This window comes from Gossypium arboreum, chromosome 12 (genome assembly GCF_025698485.1).
Source record: "Gossypium arboreum isolate Shixiya-1 chromosome 12, ASM2569848v2, whole genome shotgun sequence".
Lineage (NCBI taxonomy): Eukaryota > Viridiplantae > Streptophyta > Magnoliopsida > Malvales > Malvaceae > Gossypium > Gossypium arboreum.
The window spans coordinates 55014828-55023335 of NC_069081.1; the positions used below are offsets into that span (position 1 = coordinate 55014828).

Here is an 8508-nt window from a genome sequence, read left to right on the forward strand (position 1 = left end):
TGATTTTGGAGCCCTTGGATTGACGCTTGTTGATTCTTAAGTGTTGTTTCGGTATTCTGAAAACAAGTTTCTGACACCGAGATAAATTTTGTGAGCATCTCTTCAAAGTTCGGTTTCTTATCTTATTGGTAAGGTGGTTGTTGAAAACCTAGAGGATGTTGTGGTCTTTGACTTCCTTGACCACCCCACGAGAAATTGGGATTGTTCCTCCAACCTGCATTATAAGTGTTACTATATGGGTTATTTTGAGGTCTAGAATTAGTACGCATATAGTGGACTTTTTCCTCATTGGTACTAGGGTTGAAGGACAGATAATTTGTATTGTGCACTCCTCCTCCATTTGAATCACACCTCATCACTGGATATACTTGAGTAGAACCATACAAACCATCAATCTTTTTATTTAAAAGTTCTACCTAGTTAGAGAGCATAGCGACCGCGACGAGGTTGAAAACACTGGCTGCTTTTGTCGGCTTTGTTCTCATAACTTGCCACTGAAAGTTATTCAATGACATCTTTTCAAAACATTCGTAAGCCTCTTCAGGTGTTTTATTGTTTAAAGTTTCACCGGCGGCTGCATCGATCAGTTACCTTGTTGAGGGGTTTACACCGTTGTAAAAAGTCTGAACCTGCAACCATAAAGGTAACCCATGGTGAGGGCACCTTCTCAATAGATCCTTGTATCTCTCCCATGCATCGTAGAGTGTTTCTAAATCCATCTGCACAAAAGAAGAAATATCATTCCTTAGTTTAGCTGTTTTAGCCGGGGGAAAATATTTTAGTAAAAATTTTTCGGTCATTTGTTCCCAAGTAGTAATTGACCCTCGTGGTAACGAGTTTAACCACTGTTTAGCTTTCTTCCTCAATGAGAATGGAAACAACCGAAGGCAAATGGCATCGTCAGAAATTCCATTGACCTTAAAAGTATCACAGAATTCTAGGAAATTTGCTAAATGAGTGTTTGGATCTTCGTCTTGCAAACCATCAAACTGAACAAACTGTTGTATCATTTGAATCGTGTTAGGTTTCAATTAAAAATTATTTGCAGCAATAGCAGGCCTAACTATACTCAATTTAGTTCCTGTTAAAGTAGGTTTAGCATAATCATACATAGTACAAGGAGTAGGATTCTGATTTACTGGATTTGCAGCAACTACAGGAGGTAGCGGATTATTCTGATTTTCAGCCATCTCCTCAGTTGTGGTGTGAATATCGTCCTCTTGCCCTTCCTCTATGTATTGTAGGCTTCGCCTTATTTCTCTTCGATTTTTGCGAGCTCTGCTTTCGATCTCACTGTCAAAAAGTAGAGGTCCTGACGGGTTTCTTCTAGTCATAAACTATAGAAACCTGCCGGAAGTAAAGAAAATAAATTTTAGTAATTAACAAAAATTAAAAACAAAATTAAATTGCACTAAAAATAAAGAATGGATAAAGTAATAAAAATTAAGCGTTCCTAATATCTTAGTCCTCGGTAACGGTGCCAAAAACTTGTTGGTCGTGAAACTAACTAAAAATTCAACTTAAGGCAAGCGCACCTATCGACCAGTAGTATAGTTATGGTGAGACCGAAAATATCGTATCCACGAGGACTAAAAGTACTAGTAATTACTATCTTTTTATTATCTAGCCTAAAATTTAAGAGAATGTTTTATCTAGAACTAATTATCTAATTAACTAAGATTACGACAAAGATTAAAGTTAAAAAATACTTTTTAGAAAATCGAGAGAGAAGACAATACCCAAGGAAGAATCCACCTGGACTTCACTTATTACCTTCGAGTTAGACGATTTATTCACTCGACTTAATCTGTAGAAATCTCTGATTTATGTTAATATCTCTCTCGAGGCTAAAAACAACTGACTCAAGGTTGATTAATTGAAATCTCTTTCTAATAACCCCTATTGTCGTATTAACTTGATCTATGGATTCCCTTATTAGATTTGACTCTAATCCGACAGATTTATGTCGTCCTATCTCTAGGATTGCATGCAACTCCGCTTAATTATGAATGATCTACTCTTAAACAGGGACTTTCGCTCCACTGAATAAGCACATCAAAAACCTGAATTAATATCATGGAATATTAAAGCAAGGGTTAAATTCACAATTAAGAATAAGAACAAGTATTTATCATATAACTCAAATAATAATAAGATCCGTCTTAGGTTTTATCTCCTTTAGGTATTTAGGGAGTTTAGTTCATAATAATAATGGAAAACATCTCAAAGTTTGGAAAACAACAAAACATAAAGAAACCCAAAGAACTTCTAGGAAATTGGAAGGAATTCTTCAGTCTTGATGTAGATCCTGCTTCTGAGGTGATTTTGATGGCTGTCCTTGAGTATTTTCTGCCTTTAGCTCTGCGTGTCTGCTCTAATCCTCTTCTAAGGTGTTTTTATAGACTTTCGAATGCCCAAAATTAGCCTTTTCCGAGTAGAATTAGACTTGGGCTCGACAGGGACACGGCCGTATGCCATGCCTGTGTGCAAGTGGTCAAGCCGTGTCTAATTCTGACTTGGATTAATGTCGACACAACCATGACACACGGGCGTATGGTCTACCCGTGTGTCACACACGGGCGTGTAGATCACCTGTGTGGAAGTGCCTAAGCCTTGTAAAACACTGATTTAGGCCCAATTTGTCCATTTTTGGCCTGTTTCTTGGCCTTTTCGTCATCCTAAACTCTCTTGAGTATAAAACATGAAATTAAAGGATTAAGAGCATCAAATTCAATGAAACCATGGAAAAATCATCCATAAATATGCCAATTATGGGGTAAATATATATTATGGCTTATCACATACTAATTATTCACTTGATAAGCTAGCTAAACTATACATTACTGAGATTGTGAGATTGCATGGGGTACGTGTTTCCATTATTTCGGATATAGATCCGAGGTTTACTTCAATGTTTTTGAAAAAGTTACAAGAAGCCTTGGGTACAAAATTGAATTTTAGTACCGCTTTTCATCCGCAGACCGATGGTCAATCCAAAAGAACGATTCAAGTACTTGAAGATATGCTCCGATGTTGTGTTTTAGAATTCGAGGCTAGTTGGGAAAAATATCTACCATTGGTCGAATTTGCCTATAACAACAATTTTCAGTAACAATTTTCAGTCAAGTATTAAGATGGCGCCATATGAGGCATTGTATGGCTACAAGTGCCGAACACCATTGTATTGGACTGAGCTTAGTGAGAAACAAATTCTCAGGGTTGACTTGGTTAAGGAAATAGAAGAGAAAGTAAAGGTAATCCGTGATTGCTTGAAAGCAGCTTCAAATCAACAAAAGTCATACGCAGATTTGAAAAAGAAAAGAAATTGAGTTTCAAGTTGGGGATAAAGTGTTTTTGAAAGTATCTCTATGGAAGAAAGTTCTCAGATTTGGCCGTAAAGGAAAGTTGAGCCCACGCTTCATTGGATCGTATGAGATTGTTGAAAGAATAGAGCCAGTATCATATCGGCTAGCTTTCTAACGGAGTTGGAAAAGATTCATAATGTGTTTCATGTGTTGTTGCGACGATATCATTTCGATCCTTCACATGTGATTTCTCTGACTCGGATTGAGATTTGACCAGATATGACGTATGGTGAGGAACTGATTAAGATTTTAGCTCGGAAAGTGAAACAGTTGAGAAATTAAAGTATAGCTCTAGTGAAGGTTTTGTGGCAAAGACGCGGTGTTGAAGAAGCTATGTAGGAACCTGAGGAGGCTATGAGAAAACAATACCAAAACCTCTTTTCTGGTAAGATTTTCTGAGAAGAAAATCCCTAAAGGTGGGAGAGTTGTAATAGCTCGATTTTGGGGCTAGTTGGAACAATGGTTTTTGGACCACGAATCCGACATAGTAAATCTTTTTTTATTATATTTTGATGGCCTACTGTTTTACGGAATAATTTCGTGAAAATTTCGTTCGAAAATTCTGATGTTTGGGCACTCAATTTAGTCAAAAGGACTAAGTCGTAAAAAGTGCAAAAGTTGAGTTATACATGTTAGAGGTGTCCATTTGATATGAGATTTTAAATTATAGGTTCTTAGATGGTAATTAGACCATTTTTTGAAGTTATTGGATAAAAATGGGCATGGAGAGATAAAATTTCAAAGAAAGGCTAAAAGGGCATTTTGGCCATTTAGTAAATAAAAGAATAAAAAGGGAAAATCAAGTCAAAATTGTGTCCATCTTCTTCCTCCCTTAGCTGAAATTTTCAAGACACCATAGCTAGGTTTTCTTCAACTTTCAAGCTTGATAGTAAATGCATCCTAGCCCCGTTTTTAATGCTCTTTATGTTTTTCAAGTCGTATTCACCCAATCTTTCCATTTCTACCATTATATTGAAGTAGGGTTCATGTTTAAAAATTTACCCATGTGTGACATGCATGTATTTTGATGTTTAATGGTAGAAAATGAAAGTTTGATGTGTAACTAACAACTTTTATTAGGTGATTTTTCATGAAAATACCTAAAAGGGACCTATCTGTAAAAGCTGTAAAATGTGTAGTAAAAATTTGATTTGATGAAAATATGGGTTGATATGAGCATGCGTATGGGTCGACTAGGTTTGGGTAACAAAGAAATTGAATGCATTTCATTTTACGAGCCTAGCAACAAAAATGTAAATATGTTAAAGTTTAGGGGCAAAAATGTAATTTTTCCATAGTATGATTTTTGGACTGAATTGAGTAATGTGATATTTAAATAAGCTAAATTTGCTATTATAGATCAAGATAAACGAAGTTCGAAACTTGATCAGGGGAAAAATAAGGTTATTCATGATTAGATTCATTTCTACTATTTTTGTACCAAACTAAGTTCGTGTGTAAATAATACAACTTATATTATGTATTTAATATTTTTTTATTGCATGACTTGTACAATTATCATTATGGATTCGTTCGGAAAAGATTCGATACGGAAAAATTCCCTATTGAACCATAGAAATAGTTAGGATACAAATGTCATAACATTAGGTTATGAGTTTACGTATAAGACCATATCTAGGATATGGCATTGCTATGAGATTTTGTGTAGGACCATGTCTGGGACATGGCGTCGATATGAGAATCTTGTAAGACTATAGCTAGGCTATTGGCATCGATATGAGATCCCATATAAGACCATATCTGGGATATGGCATTGGTATGATTCTATGTGTATGTAATTCCCGAGTATCCTTTAGTATTCCAAGTGGTTCAACGGGTAAGTTAAAGATTATGTCAAAGATGTGAAAGGTTATGATTATGTTATGAATTGGTACAGGTACATACGCAAAACTCATGAAAAATGATCTCGGTTTAAGATGCAATATTGGGGGGATGCAAATTAGTAAAATATGTCTATGATCACTTGATGATTTTGTGCTAATTTGCATTATGTTATGTGTATGTTATTGTATGTTTAAAGTTGATTATTACTTACATGCTAAGCTTCAAGCTTACCCCCTTCCTTTTCATTTCTTATAGTGTCATCAAGCCAGCTCAGGGATCAAAGACGGTCAGTGATCCACTCACACTATCAAATTATCATTTTGGGTACTTATTAATACATTATTTTGAGTTATGGAATGTATAGGGACTTGGTCTTTTTGTGATATGTGTCATTATTGATTTGGTCAAATATGTTGCCTTGTAATGGTATTTGATTCATTTTGGAAATAGCCAATTGGTATTGGCTAATATTGGTTAAGTATTTATACATTTAGTGATGCCTTTCATGGATAGAGTTATTGTATGGTTTGTGATGATAATTATGAAATGTTGCAGTTGATAGAAATTAGCATGTAATTGGTGTGTGGATATCTTGGTTGTGGCTAAATTGGTTATGTGTATATGCCTGGATTGGTGTTGTTTGATGTTCTGTAGGTTGGTGCAAGTAAGGGTGGCAAAAAGGCTTGGTAAATAGCCTTATTTTTGTCCACACAGGTAGGCACACGGGCATGTCACACACGGCTTGCCCTATAGGTGTGTGATTCGGCCATGTGTCCCATGTATTTTGATTTTTAGCTTCAAATTGGCCACACGGGCAGAGACACAACTATGTGTTTCAGCCGTGTGAAGGACACAGCCCAGGGACATGGGCGTGTGCCCAAGGCGTGTGAAGTTTGCACCTATTTTAGGAAAAAATATGAAAATTAAATCACCCACACGGCCTAGCGCATGGGCATGTGTCTTAGCCATGTCACCCTAATTTGTTGATGACATCATATACAGAGAGTTGGACGGGTTAGGGACACGGGTGTGTGTGACCACACAACCTACCCACACTGGCGTGTCCCAAGCCACACGGGCGTGTGACCCCTGTTTCTATGAAAAATTTTCTAAGTGTTTTAAAAGTTTTCAAAGTTCTCAGTTTAGTCTCGAATTGCTCCCAATGTATGTTTTAGGCCTCGTAGGCTCGTCTAAGGGACGGTACGAATGTTTTTGAAAGCTTTTAAATTTGAGTGGAGATTCATGTCTCAGTTTTGAATGTTCCTTTGAGTTAAGTCTGGTAATGCCTCGTACCCTGTTCCGGTGCCGGATACGGGTAAGGGGTGTTACATGTTACTAGGGTCATTATGTGTTATGTGATTATGTGATTCGAGTACTGGTTTTGTACGTCCTATCAGTGGCTTAGTATACTGGCATATGTTATGGATACTTGACAGCTTGTGTGAGCAGCACCACGTAGCTACGACTTGACTAACAGCGTGTGTGAGTAGGCCCGTCGATAGCTCGAGAGCGAGCGATTATGTGATATGAGATTGACGAAGCATTAGCTACGTATGTGGCACATAGTGTACAAAATCCCGAGTATCTGACATTATTATTCCGAGTGGTTTACAGGTATGTCAAAGATGAGAATATGTGTAAATTCATTTTGAGATGGTTTAGGTATGTACATAAAGCTCATGTTAATTAAATGCTTGAAACAATGAATATGAGGTAAGTTTTGTGGTAGAATAAGTTATGATCATGAGACTATAGTAAATTTACATTTAATTATGTTATAATATTTGCATGTTATATGCTTGGTAAGGTTGCTTATTTCTTGCATACAAGCTTACTAAGCTATATAGCTTACTCCTTTTATTTTTCCATGTTTTATAGTGTCGCCAAGCTAACTCGGATCGGAGATCGTTGGAGATTCGAATCACACTATCAAACTCTTATTTTTGGGTATTGATGATCTTAGTATTTTGAAAGTATGGCATGTATAGGGATTTGGTCATTTTGGTATATGTGTCATTTGATTTGGGCAAATGTATCGGCTTATATTTGTTTAAGGTGATTTGATATTTAGCCATGTATTTGGCTTGTTTTGGCTAAAATGATTGTAAGCCTATTTATATAAGTATATGTGTTAATGCTTTCTTGTTTTTTTTTTTTTTTGTTTTAATGGGTTGCTTCATGTTTATTATGGTTAAATAACTTGTTGTGAAATGGATGAGATGAGTCCTTTGGTGTGCTAGGAAACCTAAGTAGAATTATGCATGATGAAAGTATTCATGTTGATACTTGTGAATGAGAGTTTGGTATGAATTGATTTGGTAAATTATGCTATAGAAAATATGTTAAGTGTTGGTAATGAATGATATGATTTAGCCTTGATTTTGGATGTTTTTGTAATAGCCCAAAATTGGGTCTAGTTGGAACAGAGGTTTTGGGACCACAAAATCCGAGATAGAAATAATTATTTTATGATTATTTTGACGTCTATGATATGATTGCATGATTGTGTGAAAATTTCGTGAAGAAATTCTATGCATAAAATGCTCAATTTGAAGTTAGGGACTAAATTGAATAAGTTGCAAAACTTGCATTCTAGAAGTTTCTAGTATGAAATTGCTTTGAAATATTAATTAGGAGGTCTTAAATAGAAATTTGACCAATTTCTAAGTGATGGACAAAAATTGGACATAGATGGAATTTTTGAAAGTTTAGTAAGGAAGGGCATTTTGGTCATTTGGTAATTAAAAGAAATAACAGGGGAAAATAAAGCCAAAATTGACTCATCTTTCTCATGGAGGCTGAAATTAGCATGGGGGAAGCCATGGCTAGGGTTTTCAAGCTTTCCAAGCTCAATAGTAAGTCCGTTATAACCCCGTTTTTCAAGTTCTTTACGTTTTTGGAATCCCGTTAATTTGATTAAGCTTATTCTAGCAATAATTTAAGCTAGGGTTCATATTTGGAAAAATAACCATAGGTGAAATGTGTTTATTTTGCTGGTTTATAGTAGAATATGAGGTTTTAAATTATGTTAGACAACTTGTGCTACTCGGTTTTAAGTGAAAACGAGTAAAAGGGCTTAATCAGTAAAAATACCTAATAGTCATAAGTATATGTTAGAGTGAGAATTTGATGTTTCCATAGAAGGGAAAAGTGATCAACATGTCATAAAACATAAGAATAAGGGATGAAGTTTAATTCCCGAGCCTAGGGGCAAAAGTGTAAATATGCAAAAGTTTAGGGGCAAAATTATAATTTTGCCAAAGTTTGAGTTAAGGACCGTTTTGAATATTACATTAAT

At 35.7% G+C, this 8508-nt stretch overlaps 1 non-coding gene across 1 annotated transcript; it reads left to right on the top strand.

Annotated features, from left to right (window-relative positions):
* The first annotated feature begins 645 nt into the window (after nucleotides 1-645).
* Nucleotides 646-752, top strand: LOC128286131 (small nucleolar RNA R71). Its single transcript, XR_008276676.1, has one exon. It is a non-coding gene; the product is annotated as a small nucleolar RNA R71 (small nucleolar RNA).
* Nucleotides 753-8508: the final 7756 nt, after the last annotated feature.